This window comes from Mustela putorius, unplaced genomic scaffold (assembly GCF_011764305.1).
Source record: "Mustela putorius furo isolate JIRA1106 unplaced genomic scaffold, ASM1176430v1.1 tig00000281_pilon_pilon_pilon, whole genome shotgun sequence".
In the NCBI taxonomy this organism is placed as follows: domain Eukaryota; kingdom Metazoa; phylum Chordata; class Mammalia; order Carnivora; family Mustelidae; genus Mustela; species Mustela putorius.
Genome location: NW_025421343.1, coordinates 24,878,259 through 24,895,609, shown reverse-complemented (window position 1 = coordinate 24,895,609; position 17,351 = coordinate 24,878,259).

Genomic DNA, 17,351 nt, shown 5'->3' with positions numbered 1-17,351 from the left:
AGAAGTTCTTGCAGGTGAGGTCGCAGAGTTTCTGCAGGTTTCTGCCTGTGTTCTCCTCAAGGATTTGGATGGATTCCTACCTCACATTGGGTTCTTTCATCCATTTTGAGTCTATTTTTGTGTGTGGTGTAAGGAAATGGCCCAGTTTCATTCTTCTGCCTGTGGCTGTCCAATTTTCCCAACATCAGTCTTCAAGACTGTTTTTCCTAATGGACATTATTTCCGGTTTTGTTAAAGATTAGTTGACCATAGAGTTGAGGGTCTGTTTCTGGGCTCTCTATTCTGTTCCACTGATCTTTGTGTCTGTTTTGGTGCCAGTATCATCCATCTTGATGATGACAGCTTTTTCATAGAGCTTGAAATCTGGAATTGTGATGCCGCCAACTCTGGTTTTCTTTTTCAACATTCCTCTGGCTATTCAGGGTCTTTTCTGGTTTCATACAAATTTTAGGATTATCTGTTCCATTTCTATGAAAAAAGTGGATGGTATTTTGATAGGGATTGTATTAAATATACAGATCACTCTAGGTAGCATAAACATTTTCACAATATTGTTCCTCCAATCCATGAGCGTGGAATGTTTTTCCATTTCTTTGTGTCTTCCTCAATTTCTTTCATGACTATTCTATAGTTCTCAGAGTATGGATTCTTTGTCTCTTTGGTTAGATTTATTCCTAGGCATCTTTGGTTTGGGGTGCATTGGGTACAGTTATAAAGAGGATCAACTCCTTAATTTTTCTTTCTCCTGTCTTACTGTTGGTGTATAGGAATACAACAGATTTCTGTGCATTGATTTTTATATCCTGTGACTTTGCTGAATTCCTGTGTGAGTTCTAGCAGCTTAGGGGTGAAGTCTTTTGAGTTTTCAACATACAGTATCCTATCATCTGCAAAGAGTAAGAGTTTGACTTCGTTGCCCGTTCAGATGCCTTTTATTTTTTTTGTTGTTGTTGTCTGATTGCTGAGGCTAGGACTTCTAGTACTATGTTAAATCGCAGTGGTGTTAGTGGACATCCCTGCCGTGTTCCTGATCTTAGAGGGAGAGGTCTCAGTTCTTCCCCACTTAGAATGATATTCACTGTGGGCTTTTCATAGATGCCTTTTATGATATTGAGCTATGCACCCTCTATCCCTACACTGTGAAGAATTTTAATCAAGAAAGGATGCTATACTTTGTCAAACGCTTTTCCTGCATCTATTAAGAGTACTATATGGTTCTTGTCCCTTCTTTCATTAATGCAGTATATCACACTGATTGATTTGCGGTTGCAGAACCAACCTTGCAGCCTAGGAATAAATCCTACTTGGTCGTGGTGAATAATCCTTTTAAGGTACTGTTGGATTCTATTGGCTAGTATCCTGGTGAGAACTTTTGTATCTATGTACATCAGGGATATTGGTCTCTAATTTTCATTTTTGACGAGGTCTTTGTCTGGTTTTTGTCTTTAAATCTGGAGATGTCTTTGGGTCCCTAATTGCCCTTTCTGTGAAATTTCAGATCCAAAGTTATAGTGATGAGTTAAAATGGTGCCTTACATTGTGGAAAAACCCAGCACAAAACAGGAATGAGGAAGGATGGCTTTGATAAGAAAAACTCATGTACCTTCTAAATATTGTGGTAGACTGAATAACAGTCCCCAAAGATATCCAGGTCCCAATCCTTGGAGCCTGTGGATGCTTCCTTACATGGCAGAAAGAACTTTACCAATGTGATTAAGACTCTTGTAATGGCGGGACGCCTGGGTGGCTCAGTTGGTTAAGCGGCTGCCTTCGGCTCAGGTCATGATCCCAGCGTCCTGGGATTGAGTCCCACATCGGGCTCCTTGCTTGGCGGGGAGCCTGCTTCTCCCTCTGCCTCTGCCTGCCACTCTGTCTGCCTGTGCTTGCTCTCGCTTCTCTCTCTATGACAAATAAATAAATAAATAAATATTTTAAAAAAAAAAAAAAGACTCTTGTAATGGAGAGATTATCCTGGATTTTCCCAGTTAGGCCTAAATGTAATTACAATGCCCTTACAGGAGGGAGGCAGAGAGAGATGTGATGGGAAAAGAAGAGGAGGAGATGTGATGGTAGAAGCAAGAGGTTGGGGGGCTTTGAGAAGAGCCTAGTCAAAGAATGCAGGCAGCCTCCAGAAGCTAGCACAGGCAAGGAAACAAAGCCTCCACAGCCTTCCCCGGGAAACCAGCCCTGCTGATGTTTGATTTTTCATTGAATTCAAACTTTTGCCTTCCAGAATCGTAAGAGTAAACTTTCATTATTTTAAGCCACTAAACTTGCAACAATGTGTTACAGACAAAAGGAGACACTAACACAAACATGTTCTGGGTTTAAGATCTAGCAGCCAGAGAATAAGGAGGGTAAAATATAAAAATGGGCAAAAACACAGTAGTAAATTTTCTAGTATTTTAAAGAACAAAGCTTAATTTCTAAAAATAAAACATTATTCATCCAAAGCTAAATTTACCGGAAGTAAATGGCTTGATATAAAAGAATAGCACAGCATTCCCGTGGTTATTTTATTTGATTTGTACTTGGTTAAAGATCATAAAATTCATCTTGACCAGTGCTTTAATTTCTGAAGCTATGTTATATTGGCTATTGCTTAGGAAGACTTGACTACTCTTGTATATTCTCCTCATACATGCAAGCGCTAGAAGTTTGGGAACTACAAATCCCAGAATCTCTGGCCATTAAGATTCCAAATGAGAGGGCGCCTGGGTGGCTCAGTGGGTTAAGCCTCTGCCTTCGGCTCAGGTCATGATCTCAGGGTCCTGGGATCGAGCCCCGCATCGGGCTCTCTGCTCCGCAGGAAGCCTGCTTCCCTCTTTCTCATTCTCTCTCTCTGCCTGCCTCTCTGCCTACTTGTGATCTCTGTCTGTCAAATAAATAAATAAAATCTTTAAAAAATAATTAAATAAATAAATAGCTAAGATCCTCAGTTAAATAGCTGTAAGATATGTTGATGCATTGTTTAAACTCCCTGAGTATTTGCTAATATACAATAATTTGGAATAAAGGAAAACTTTCTGGGGTGCCTGGGTGGCTCAGTGGGTTAAGCCGCTGCCTTCGGCTAGGGTCATGATCTCAGGGTCCTGGGATCAAGTCCCGCATCGGGCTCTCTGCTCAGCAGGGAGCCTGCTTCCCTCTCTCTCTCTCTGCCTGCCCTCTCTGCCTACTTGTGATCTCTGTCTGTCAAATAAACAAATAAAATCTTTTAAAAAAAGAAGAAGAAGGAGAATATAGGTTTACAGTATGTGAGTAGAAACAGACTGATGATTCACCTTATAAATATTGTATTACACAGGCTGATTTGCACAAGTTTGTGCTACCGGGTCAGAGTAAAACTCAGTCCTGGCAATATGTAAGAAAAAAAGAGACACTGTAATAGCACCTTGCTTTTCTCCTCCTCTCTTCAGTATTCTTGGACCATCTCTGAATAAGTGGGGTTTTTAAAAATTTGTTTCCAAGGACTCTAATATAATAAAAATGAATCTCTGTCACATATCCCTTTTGTTCTACATCCAAGTTTGTATCATTTCCTAGTGTAACATTTAGATCATGGTGCGTGTATTTTAATAGGTTTATTGAGACACGTCACATAAAACTCACCCTTTTAAAGTACATAATTTACAAGTTGAAAATAAATTCACAGAGCTGTGCTACTAACACCACTACCTAATTTCAAACCATTTTCATCACCATAAAGAGAAACTGTGTGGCAGCAGCTCTTTCTACCCACAGATCCTGTCCCCGTGCTTTAATGAAACTACCTTTCTGTACCAAAGACGTCTCAAGAGAGGTGCCTGGGTGGCTCAATCCACTAAGTATCTGATGCTTGATTTTAGCTCAGGTCATGATATCAGGTCATAAGATCAAGCCTCGTGTTGGGCTCCTCTCAGCAGGAATCTGCTGGAAGATTCCTCCCTCTGTCCCTCCCCCAACTCACTTGCCATCTCTCTCTCTACCCCTCCCCTGCCTTAAATAAATAAATAAATAAATAAATCTTAAAAAGAAGCTTTCTTTTGTTTTCTTTCTGTTTTCTGTATTTTTACCCATTAGTAATCTTCATTCCACTCTGTCTCCAGCCCCTGGGAACTACTTCCTACTTTTGGTCTCAATGGATTTGCCTATGGTGGACATTTCATATACATGGAATCATACAGTATGTATTCCAGTGTGATTACCTTCTTTCACTTAGCATGTTTTCAAGGTTTATACATGATGTAGCATGTAGCAGTGTTTCATTTCTTATCACCAAGTAATATTCCATTGTATAGATATACCACATTTTATTTATCCATTTATCAATCTGGCTATATTTGAGTTGTTTCCACTTTTCAGCTATTATGAATAACGTGATTATGAACAGGTTTTTGTGTGAACACATGTTTTCAGTTCTCTTTAGGTATATCCCAAGCAGTAGTCTGCTAGATCATGTTAACTCTAAATCTAACATTTTGAGGAACAGCCAAAGTGTTTCCCAAAATGCTGCACCATTGACAATCCCTCTAGGAATGTATGAAGGTTGCAATCTCTCCACATCATTGCAAACACTTATTTGTTCCCATTTTTTAATTATTAGTATAGATATCTTGTAGGTGAGAAATAGTGTCTCAGTGTGGTTTGATTTACATTTCCCTAGTGGATAATGAGGCTGGGCATATTCTTATGTTCTTATTTGCATTTGCATATATTCTTCAGAGAAATATCTATTCAAATTTTTTTAATTTGTTATTTATCATTTAATTTGAGTTGCAGGAGATAGTTCTATGCTCTTTATAAAAGTCCCTAAAACAGATATATGATTTGCAAATATTTCCCCTCATTCTGTGAGTAGTCTTTGTAATTTGTGATGGTGTCTTTTGAAGCATAAAGTTTTTAATGTTGATGAAGTTTGATTTTTTTTTTTAAAACACTTGTATTTTAGGTCATATGTAGGAAAACACTAATTACCCAAAGACACAAATATTTACTCCTATGATGGCATCTAAGAAAGTTACAGTTTTAGCTGTATGGTTAGGCCTTTGGTTCCTTTTGAGTTAAATTTTATATATAGTGTAATGTAGGAGTCCAACTTCGTTTTTTTACAATTTGATATCCCGTTGTCCCAAGGCCATCTACTGAAGACCATTCCTTCTACCACTGAGTTGTAACGGTGCCATTGTCAAAAATGAATTTACCATAGGGAGGCTTGTGTGGCTCAGTCAGTTAAGCGTCTGATTTCACCTCAGGTCATGATCTTGGGGTCCTGGGATTGAACTCCACACTGGGTTTTGTACTCAGCAAGGAGCCTGTCTGTCCCTCTCCCTCTTTGCCCCACCCCCATTTGTGCACGCTCTCAAGTAATAAAATCTTTTTTAAAAAATGAATTGACCATAAAAATAAGAGTTTATTTCTGGACTCTCAATTCTATTTCAAGGATCCATATGTCTATCCTTAATCCGGTGCCATATTGTCATGATTACTGTAACTTTGTAATAAGTTATGAAATCAAGAAGTGTGAGTCCTCTGGGCACCTGGGTGGCTCAGCTGGTTAAGCATGTGCCTTCAGCTTAGGTCATCATCCCAGAGTCCTGGGAACAAGTCCCGCATCAGTCTCTCTGCTCAGCGGGGAGTCTCCTTCTCCCTCTGCCTCTCCCCCTGCTCGTGGTCTCTCTCTCTCTCAAATGAATAAAATCTTAAAAAAAAAAAAAAAAAAAAGAAGAAGAAGCATCAGTCCTACAACTTTATTCTTTTTCAAGGCTGTTTTGGTTATTCTAGGTCCCTTACATTTACATATGAATTTTAGAACCAGTTTGTCAATTTCTGCAAAACTGGCATTTTATTAAAGATTGTACCAAGTTCACAGATCAGTTTAGGGAATACTGCCATCTTAACAATATTAAATCTTCCAATCTGTGAATATGGGATGTCTTTACAATATTTAAGTGTTCTTTAATTTTTTCAATACTCTTTTTATAGTTTTCAGTGTACAAGTCTTACACCTCTTATTAAATTTGTTTCTGTATTATTATTTACAATGCTATTACACATAAAACTGTTTTCTTAATTTCATTTTGGTATTATTTATTGCTAACATATAGAAATACAATTGATTTTTTGTATTGATCTGGCATCTTGGAACCTTGCTAAATGTATTAGCTCTAACAATTTTTTAATAGAATCCTTAGGATTTTCTATATAAACCATGTAACTTGCAAATAGAGATAGTTTTATTCTGCCTTTCCAATCTGGATATGTTTGAGCTCTTTTTATTGTTTAATTATTCCATCTAAAACCTCAGTCCAATGTTGAATTGAAAAGGAAAGAACAGTCTTATTTTGTTTATGATCCTAAGGGGAAAGAAAGCATTCCACATTTTGGCATTATTACATGAGCTGTGGGTACTTTTTATCATTAAAGGGTACTAGATTGTGTCAAATTATTTTTCTCCATCTATTGAAATGAGTATGTGGGTTTGTCCTTTATTCTATTAATATAATGTAATTCATTGATTTCAGATGTCAAACCAACCTTGTATTCCTGTGATAAACTGTGTTTTTCATGTTGTACAACTGCTGTTTTGTTTTGTTTTCATATTGCTGGATTCAGTTTGCTAGTACTTTGTCACAGATTTTTGCATCTATCATATGGGATATCAATACATAGAGTTTTTCTTCTCTTTGTCTGGTCTTAGCATCAGGGGAATACAAACCCCAGAGAATGAGTTGGGAAGTATACTAGTTTCCTATGGCTGCTGTAAAAAATTACCATGACAAAGGTGAATGAAAATAATAAAACTTTATTCTCTAGCACCTCTGAATGCCAGAAGTCCAAAATCCATTCTACTGGGCTGAAGTCAAGGTGGTGACAAGGCCATTCTCACTCTGTAGACTCAAGAGGGAAATCCACTCCCATTGTCTTCCAGGCTTTAGTGGCTGCCAGTATTCTTTTCCTTTCTCATCTCCTGGGACTCCCACTACGCATTTGTTGACATTCTACAGGGTTTCCCAAACATCTCTGAGACTGTGCATTCTTCTTTTTTTTTTTTTTCCCTTTGTTTCTCAGACTAGAAAATCTCAGTTGACTTATCTTCAAATTCTCTCATTGTTTTTTCTGCCACTTCAAATCTGCTACTGAGCTCCTCACGTGACTCTTTGTCAATTCAGTTGTAACTTTTCAACGCCAGATTATTGGATTATTTTTTATAATTTCTACCTCTTCACAGATATTCTCTACTTGATGAAAAATTACTCCCATACTCTACTTTAGTTCTTTAAACATTGTTTCCTTTAATACTTTGAACATATTTCTTTTTTTTTTATTTTTTTTATTTTATTTTTTTTTACTTTGAACATATTTCTAACAGCAGATTTAAAGTCTGCCTAGTAATTTCTGCTATTTTAGTAATACCTGGGCTTCCTCAGTGTGCGTTTTTATTGACTTTTTTTCCCTTATGCGTGGGTCATACTTTCCCTTTCTTTGAATGCCTTAAACAAATTTTTGACCAAAATTTAGCTTTTGGCCAAAAGCTAAATACCTTAAATAATAGTAATATGGGAACTCTGAAAGTCAGATCTTATCCCTCCAAGATTTGTTGTTGTTGTTGTTGCTTGTTTGTATAGTGGCTTTCCCTAACTAATTCTGTAAAATTTGTAGCCTTTCTCATGGGTGGCTACTTATTTTTCTGCCCAGTTAGCTCTGGATCAGCTAATAATTGGATACAGATTTTTCTTAAATGTCTGAACCAGTAAGTCTCTCAGCATTTACTAAGGGAGGGTCTGCATGGGTTTCGAGATCTGACAGAGTTTATTACACTGCCTTAGCCTTCACTTCCTGAGAACTTGAGACCAGCCAGAAGTGAAACAAGAGGCTTTTCAGGCTAACCCTAGACATGCACACAGCTTTGTACATGTGTATGACCTTTTAGATTCCCAGGAATATGTCAGAGCTTTTCAAAGCCCTCTAATGGAATTTCATTACCCAGCTTTTCCTTTAAATTTCTGGCCTCCTCTTCCTTCTACTTTTTTTTTTTTTTAAGATTTTATTTATTTGACACACAGAGATCACAAGTAGGCAGAGGGGCAGGCAGAGAGAGAAAAAAGAGGAAGCAGGCTCCCCACTGAGCAGAGAACCCAATGTGGAACTCAAACCCAGAACTCTGAGATCATGACCTGAGCCGAAGGCAGAGGCCCAAACTTCTGGCCAGCTTCATATGTGGTCCGGATATTATCACCACCTCAGGTAGGTGCACTGCTAAATAACCGGAACTGATTTTTTTTTTTTTAAAGATTTTATTTATTTATTTGACAGAGAGAAATCACAAGTAGGCAGAGAGGCAGGCAGAGAGAGAGAGAGGGAAGCAGGCTCCCTGCTGAGCAGAGAGCCCGATGCGGGACTTGATCCCAGGACCCTGAGATCATGACCTGAGCCAAAGGCAGCGGCTTAACCCACTGAGCCACCCAGGCGCCCAAGGAACTGATTATTTTTGACAAATGCCTCAGGAAAAGGCTATTAGCACTGAGCAAAAAGGTCAAGTGAAGACAAGCACTGCCAGTGGGGTTTCCAGGGAACTGGCAGACAAGTCGAACAATGACAATTATCTGGGAATAGGGCATTTTATAGACATCCAAACCTATCCTGTCCCTTCCAGTGGTTACTAGGTTGCTGGTTTTCTTGGCTACTATGATTTCAAGGTTGATGAGAAGGGCATGGGATAGGCCAAATAAAAACAATGCAAAATTTGGGGACGCCTGGGTGGCTCAGTCAGGTGAACATCCAGCTCTTAGTTTTGGCTCAGGTCATGATCTCAGGGTTGTGACATCAAACACTGCATCAGGTTCTGCACTTAGTGCAGAGTGTACTTGGGATTCCATCTCTCCCTCTCCTTCTGCCCCTCTCTCCCACTGGTACTAAATGAAGAAAGAAAAAAACCTTTAAAAATAAGAAAAACACTGCAAAACTCATTGTTTTTACTAAGACTTAGACATTTTTCTTAAATAAATGATTCCCCAATTATTGCAAAACTTTGATTAATTTTGAGGATTTCTGAAATGTTCTTGATAATTGTTTTCAATGTTCTCATTGCTTTTATGGAAGAGTAAATTTTCTTTTTTTTTTTTTTTAAAGATTTTATTTATTTATTTGACACACAGAGATCACAAGAGGCAGGCAGAGAGGGAGGAGGAAGCAGGCTTCCCGCTGAGCAGAGAGCCCCGATGCGGGCTCGATCCCAGGACACTGGGATCATGACCTGAGCGGAAGGCAGAGGCTTTAACCCACTGAGCCACCCAGGCGCCCCTGGAAGAGTAAATTTTCAATAGTTCTTATTTCACTATTCTGGAAGTGCTCTCTAGATCTTATTATATTAAAAGAGCATCTATCTCCTTTCCAGCCTTACATTACATTGCCAGGCCCTCTCCTATTCCCTTTGGTTTAGAAGGTATCAAGCCCTGTCACCCCTTTGTGAACCCTGATATTTTGCTTTTTAATTTTACCATAACATCTAGGGGGAAAGCAATTCAGATATGCTTATTTTTTTTCTTTCTTATTTCTCAGCAGTTAAAAAGTAAATATAGAGAGGAAAGCATAAAGGGAAGCTAAATTCAAACAGGCTTTCCTCTGCTACAGCTTTGGGACTTGCTTTTTATGAAACTGTGCCCAAAAGACAGTTTAATTTACATTACCAGTTTTCTCTCATCAGCCCCAAAGTGTAATTGGATCAAACTTTACACCTTTAATTATACATAATAGACATAACATAAATAGTAAGCACATGTAGGGTTAAATTGGAACATGCCTAAGAACCTGATGAAATTGAGTGGAGAAAATTATAGAAGGATAAAATCCAATGACATGAAAATTGGGTACTTTACATTTTGCACCCATTAAAAAATAAACTACAGCAGTAAGCAAACAGTTTGCTATTGCCTATCTATAACATATCACATCCATGTCAGCATTGTTTAATTTATAGCATATTTGTTTGTATAAGCTTATTTTTGTGAGGCTGTATTCGACACAGTATCCTCTTAAACTTGTAAAGTGTAAAATACTGTGTTTCTGTATGTGTCAGCACCACCAAGAGCAAAAAAAGTGTGCCTGTCCTGAGTTTACATTATTCACTAACACTAAGATGGCATAGGATACAGACAAACAAAGGCAGGCTGAGCTCATTCCCTATCACCTTTCAAGACAGAACAAAGAACCTGGCTTTTGTTATTCAGCAGAGGAAACATGGTATGATCTTCACTAGGGAATATGAATGAAGCAAAATGATGCTATCTTGGCATGATGAATTTTTACCTAGATGATTTTGTGAATACAGTTTCCAAGAAGAAATAGATACCAGACCTATAGTTAAGCCTGATCACATATTAAAAATAAGGATAGTTTGCCTAATATATATATATATATATCTATATATATTTTGGCTAAACAATGTAAAACATTCCCACCGATTGCTTATTATTGAAAGGTCCCCCAGTAATGAGCCCGTGATTAAAGGACCAAGACTGATACAAAGCGAAGGTCAAGCAAAGCTTTATTTTGCACCAAGCATCAAGAATCAAACCGACTGGCCAGGGCTACGCCTATTACAAAGAGCACGACCCCTCTCTGTCTTACAGACTAGCTTTTAAGGGCAAAGGCCATGTGGTTGGGCCTGGCCACACACAGGTGGCCAATCAAATTGTAACACACAGAGAAAGCTGCAGTCATGCTAGGTCACACATAAGTGACCAATTGAATTACAATTTACCCTAGTAGATATCTGAACTAGCCTATCACCTTGGTCAGAACTGGCGCCCAAAAGGCACCCAAAGGGCGGGGCCCATACTCCTTGGTAACTAGGGAGACCATATGCAACTCCCCACTGATTGGATGTCTCCACCTGGCCTGACCCACCCTTGTATCTGGGCTTTGTTACCTGGGACTGGTTTCCAGGGCTTGTTTTTAAGTAAGTCCCCTGGGGGAAGAGGGGTAGGGACAGTTTAAGTTTTACTGCATAAACAACAAAATGACTGTTTAATCCAAGATCAAATCGCTCTGGCTAAATAGGCCCTTACAATTATGATTCATGCAGCTTTAAAATGTCCATAGAAAACATCACAAACCAGCCTTTCAATGTCTGCTTCTGTTTGCTAAATATACGGCTTATTTGTCTTATTAGGTCCTTTGTGCCCTCAAAATTCTTTCCATTTGCAGCTGATTCTTCTCAAATTTCAAATCATGAATTCATATTAAACACTATGAAGTGTACAGGACGATGCTAGATACTAAGCAAAATCTAAACTTTCTCTCCTCAAAGAAACTAAAATTTCACTATGAAGAAAAGATAGTGGCAGTGGGGGAAGAACCAGTATGTATTAACATGTCACACACAAAAATCTCAGGATGTTGATCCAGGATATTTGTAGCAAAAAAAAAAAAAAAAAAAAAAAGGTTGGTATTTTCCTCCACCCAATCCCTAAGAGTGACTTCTGTCGGACTCTCCATTATAGTCACTATTCATTATGAGTTAACAATTCCTGAGACTCTGTTTCAGGTAATGTTTATTAAAATCCACAGCACCTACTTTGTGAACATGACACTCCCTCAAAAACTCAATAAATGGAAAAGCCACAAAGGAGAAGAAATCCCAAGGTCCAAGGAGGCCACTGCTGTCAGCAGTAGTCCAAAGATCAGAGTCCTTTGGAAGATCCTGCTTAGAAGAAGTGACTCTCTTGAACATGGACTTTTTCCTGATAGCTAAGAAAGCTGAGGAAGACAATGCTTTTCCCTGTGGCAGGTTTATTTCCTGCCTGGGGGCAGAGGGTGGTGGACCTCTGACAAAGAAAAGCCAGAGGGTCTCTCTTGCACTGGTTCTTTCTTAAGTTTAATTCAGTAAAATCAAAAGCCAAAGTGGCATTATTTTGGAGTAGCTCTCCTCAATACACCAGATGAAACCACAACACTGTAAAAGAGCTGGAACAATATTAACATGGGAAAAAAAATGAAGGATGCCAACAAGAAGGACTCGCAGTTGAGAGGAGTCTGTGAAGAGGTATTTAGAAAGCTACAAAGGCAGAAAGAGTCAAGGGCAGCGCAAAACACTTCATTTCATTCCATTTACTGCTACCTTTCTTTCTTCTTTTGCTTTGTTCCCCAGAAGGAAATAGAAGCCAGACTTCCTAAGCTAGTCTTACGTCTAGTTAGAAGTCCCATCTATTTGGAGTTACCCATTCAAAATTTTTTTTGAAAGATTTTATTGGACAGAAAGACAGGGAAAGAGGGAACACAAGCAGGGGGAGTGGGAGAGAGGCAGGCTTCCCGCAGAGCAGGGAGCCCTGATCAAGGCTCCATCCCAGGACCCTGGGATCATGTCCTGAGCTGAAGGCAGATGCTTAACAACTGAGCCACCCAGGTGCCTCTACCCATTCAAATTTTAATATGCATATTAATTACCTGAGCATCTTACGAAATTGCAAATTCCAATTCAATAGCTCTGGGTTGATCTACAGACCCACACTTCAAATAAAGAGGTATAGGGGTATCTGAGTGGCTCAGCTAGCTAAGCATAGTAGGCCTTTGGCTCAGGTCTTGATCCCAGGGTCCTGGGACCAAACCCCAAGTCTGGCTCCCCTGCTCAGCTGGGAGTTTGTTTCTCCCTCTCCCTGTGCCCCCCACCCCCGCCCCTGCCCATGCTTGCTCTCAAGCTCTCTCACACTCTCTCTCAAATAAATAAATAAAATCTTTTTTAAAAAATTTAAAAAACAAGTAGGAGGTATAGGAGATTCCTCAGTAGGGGAAACCTTAATTATCAGCCCAGTTAATGCTGAGAATTTCTCTGTTTCCCTGTATCAAAGTAGGAAAAGCATTATACTACAACATCATTACACTACAACCTCATGAGTCCGATCTCAAACACACACACACACACACACACACACACACACAAGATAAATCAAGTGACATACACATTCACCGATTTATTCACTTCACAAATAATTACAGAACACCTGCTCTGTACCATACATAGTACTATACTCTGGAGACAGTCTCTAAAATAATGCAAAGTCCCTTCCTCAGGATGATCCTTCCATTTTACTGGGGCAAAAGCAAATAAATTCATACCATAAGGCCAGATGGTGAAAAGTAAAAGCAAGACAAAAGAAAGGAATAGAAGAAGGGTGGGTGGTGCTATTTTGCCAGGAAAGGCCTCTGGTTGTTTACCATATGACTCTAACCCAGCTCTTTTTTTTTGGAAAGTCCCAAGGGCAATTAATAGAATTCCTTCCCAATTCACTTCCACTAACCTTACTCCAGGGTAAAAAGTCTCCCAAACTCTCCAGATGTGTAGAACCAACAAAGTCTTATGTATTCAGCCATGCCAGGTAGAGCCTGCCAACTTTTATAAACTGTATAGTCCTTATCACAAAGCCATGCTGAAGAACCCAGAAGAAAGATTAGAAGACTAAGTACACCCTTCAAGCTTCACCAGCCATTGTCCCAGCATACTCCTGACTTGATAAGACACTCATTTTTAATTTCTTCATGTGGCTCAAAAGACTAAGTGGCTTTATGTAGATTAAAGAGAGGCAGAAAAAAGCAGTCTATAATTCAATACACCTCATAAGCTTTCATTTCTATTGCTTTGTCTCATCTGTTTATAAAATACTGTTTATTTCTCAATCTATTTATATTTGTACAGGACATCCACAATATACTTTATTCCACGCTTTCCTGATATGAGAACTTAATATATGGAAACATAACTCAATAGCTTTCTTTCCCCCCACCAAAGGTGCCCTGGGAAAAATACTAGATTCTGAGAGCTACACTGTTTATATCTCTATTTGTCAGAGCTATTTGTGAGCGGCAAAAATGTCCTTACTCTTTCCTTGCTATCTCTCATGGATGAAAATCTACCATGTGACATGTATCTTCAATCAGAAACAAATCACCTCAGAGTGCAGAAAGCCTTTGGTTTTATTTGCATCTGTCTAGTTTGACTCACGCAGAACCATGCCCCCTCCCACCACAACATTTTAATAAGTGTTTACATGTTACCACTCCCAAAAGACTCAACGGATAAAATTCTGCCTTGGAACTAATTATACTTCAAGACAATCCTACTCTCCACGGATACACTCTTGAGATAGAAACTTCAAACCCTGATGTTTAAATGAGGTCAGAGCTCCTCCTTGTGGAATCTATCTGTGGATGAGGCTTCCTAAACACAGATCAAAGAAAAAATAATTAAGAAGTACCTGTGTAAAGAGATCCTCAAATTTTGGAAACGCTATGTGAAGGAAATGAAATGTCTGTTTCATGTATAAATTTTACCAGCTAGATGAATACTCATGAATGTAGTATTTAATTTGGGATTAGATCTTGTGGGTTCACTGTCTTGATGTATGAACGTTCAATGAACTGAACATTGAATTCACTAAATTCATGAATGAATTTGACATATGCTACCATGGCAAATACTGTGGGGTTCAGAGACAATGACCGTGCAGCATGGCCATTTATGAAGAATGACATGTTTTCATTCCTATTCTTTGAGGATTTACTAGCTTGATATGAAATGCTACACGACAGCCTAGTCTTAGAGATCACAGGCACTGCCAGTTCCGTGGACCCATGATGGGCAAAGCTACATAGGGACTCAGAGTCAGAAAGGCCCAGGCTCAAGAATTTAAGGGGCTACAGTCTCTATCTTAAAATACTTAATTATTTTATCTTGGAATCTGTATTTTGTATGTAAAGTTCGATGGGACAATGGAGCATGGCCAGGGGCTGGAGGCTTGGCTCAGGCACAGTCCTGCCTCCTGCTGCCACCCTGGGATTGATTCTCAGCTGCCCAGGGGGTGGCCCACAGGTGCTCCAGGCCTTACTCAACCTCCCATCCACCCCCCCCCCAAACAGCTACTGCTGCCACTTTCACCTTCTGGGTGTGTCAGGGTGCTACATGTAAGAGCACACAGGCAGCGGCTCAGCAAGAGGCATGGTGGTGGCCCTCACTGTTCTAGGCTGGCAGTCCCACAGCTCATGTGGCAGGAGACGTGGCAAGAGCAAACCTCTAACCCACTCTGATCCAAGTACTACATGCCAGGATGGTGGCTGCAATCCCTTGGGAATCACCTGTTCTTAGCTGGTTAATACAGCGGTTTCCTGGGAAAAACGGATGATTTGTCATGGACATCTGATGCGGGCCACAGGGCAAGCCAAACACAAAGCACAGGGTGGATTCCTCGGCCCTGTAAGGGTCTACACTCTCCCAAATAACAAGAATCCCCACGCCCAAAGGAGTGTGACATTAAGTAGTAAGAAAAAGATAACTATGACAGATCAAAGGAGACTGCAAAATAAGAAGTCTTATATTTTAGTACTACCAATGGCGCTTGTGTCTTGTTTTTATTTTTATTATTTTTTTAAGATTTTATTTATGTATTTGACAGACAAAGATTACAAGTAGGCAGAGAGGCAGGCAGGGGGGCGGGTGGTGGGGTGGGTGAAGCAGGCTACCCACCTAACAGAGAGCCTGACCCAGTCCCAATCCTAGGACCCTGGGATCATGACCTGAGAAGGCAGAGGCTTCAACCCACTGAGCCACCCAGGCGCCCCTGTGTCTTGCTTTTAAACAAGGGCTCCACATTTTCATCTGGCATTGGATCCTGCAGATTCTGTAACCACAATGAATGCTTATGTCTCCTAAAAATTTCTCTGCTGAAGCTCTAACCCCCAAGGTGATAGTATTTGAAGGCAGGGAAAGTAAACAGGTTTAAAGTAGTTCACAATGGGATCAGTGCCCTTATAAGAAAAGAAAGATCATGTGAGCATACGTGAGAAGGCATCTGTCCATCAATCAGGAAGCAGGCTCTCACCAGGAATCAAATCTACAGAGTCCCTGATCTTGGACTTCCCAGCCACCAGGACTATGAAGAACAAATGTCTATTGCTTAAGCTACCTCATCTAGAATATTTTGTTACAGCAGTCTGAGCTAACAAAGATAACAGCCTTGAACATATGCTTTAACCAAAATGTTTTCAGAATTTTCCCAAAATTACGTATCTCTTTCTTGTTGAATTATTTGTCCAACTGGATATAGAGAAGCTGGCAGAGATCTAGAATATATTAAAAGTACAATCCATTATTGGCAACCCAGGGGATGTGGTCTGTAACTCAACTCCCCAAGATACAACTCTAGCTTTAGAAACTACAAAGGTGGTTTGTAGTAGATTTCATGGAGTAGAACCAGTTGCACATAAAGAAGCCACCACTCAAACACATGTAAGTGGCTTAATGCCTTCTTGAAATGTCTGCAAGATGAATCCTCATTTGTATGTAACAGAAGTATTAGCACTGAAGGGAGATATGCTAACTGGTGAAGCTTATTAGCCTGCATTTTCTTCTAAATAACCGAGACATGTTTTATAAAAAATATGGAAGTCTAGAATACGAGGTCACATTTCTAGAGTATTATGAAAGGGAGATAATGAAGAAAGCTTGGACAACAGCTTATGGATGAAAGACTTCTGAGAGGTACAGAAAGAATATAAAAGTGTATCTCAGGATATGAGGAAATTAATATTGATAAAATGCTGAATGCAATGAAAGCATTGATAATAAAGAGGAAAAGAGGGAGCCACTCAAGGATTGTAAGGATTATAATGACACAACCTCGTGACAATCAAGATGACCAGCATTGCATTTATTACTGAGTGAAGGGAAAAGAGATTAATGAAATGAAAGAATGCATGGAAGGACTCTAAGCGAATGTGGGAAGACTAAATTCTGGAAAGCACAAAGGAAAAACATTCTCATTGATCTACAGCCATATTTATATATACCTATATCTATATATCTATATATATGTATATATATGTATTTACACACATATATATACATATGTGTATGTATATATATATTTCTGAGGCCAGAAATGACAGGTCCTGGAGAACTAACATGCCAATATAGACTAAAAGGTCGGTAAACCCTATCTAATCGGGATCTAAGGACTCAGTGGGCAGAGCGACATAAATTTAACATTAACACGAACTCTGAAGTGTGCTGTTGGAGGAACAGTGGTGTGGCTGAGACACTGAGACGATACGCTTCTAAAATGGAATGAAAGAAAATTTTGAGGGAGCGGCAATCACTCCACCCAGCGTGTGAACCATTAGTTGAACAGGAAGAAAGGGTTCAGGACCCAAGCAAGAGACCTGGTGATTTTCCACACACAGATGAACCATAGTGAAGCCCCTACATTAAAACAGCAGGCTTGAGTTTGCCCTAATGGATCCATGCCTGGATTCCTCCAGCTGAAGGGCACCACCCCTGACCTAGAAGCTCTAACTTTTCTACTGGCAAAACGTGCAGAATGAGG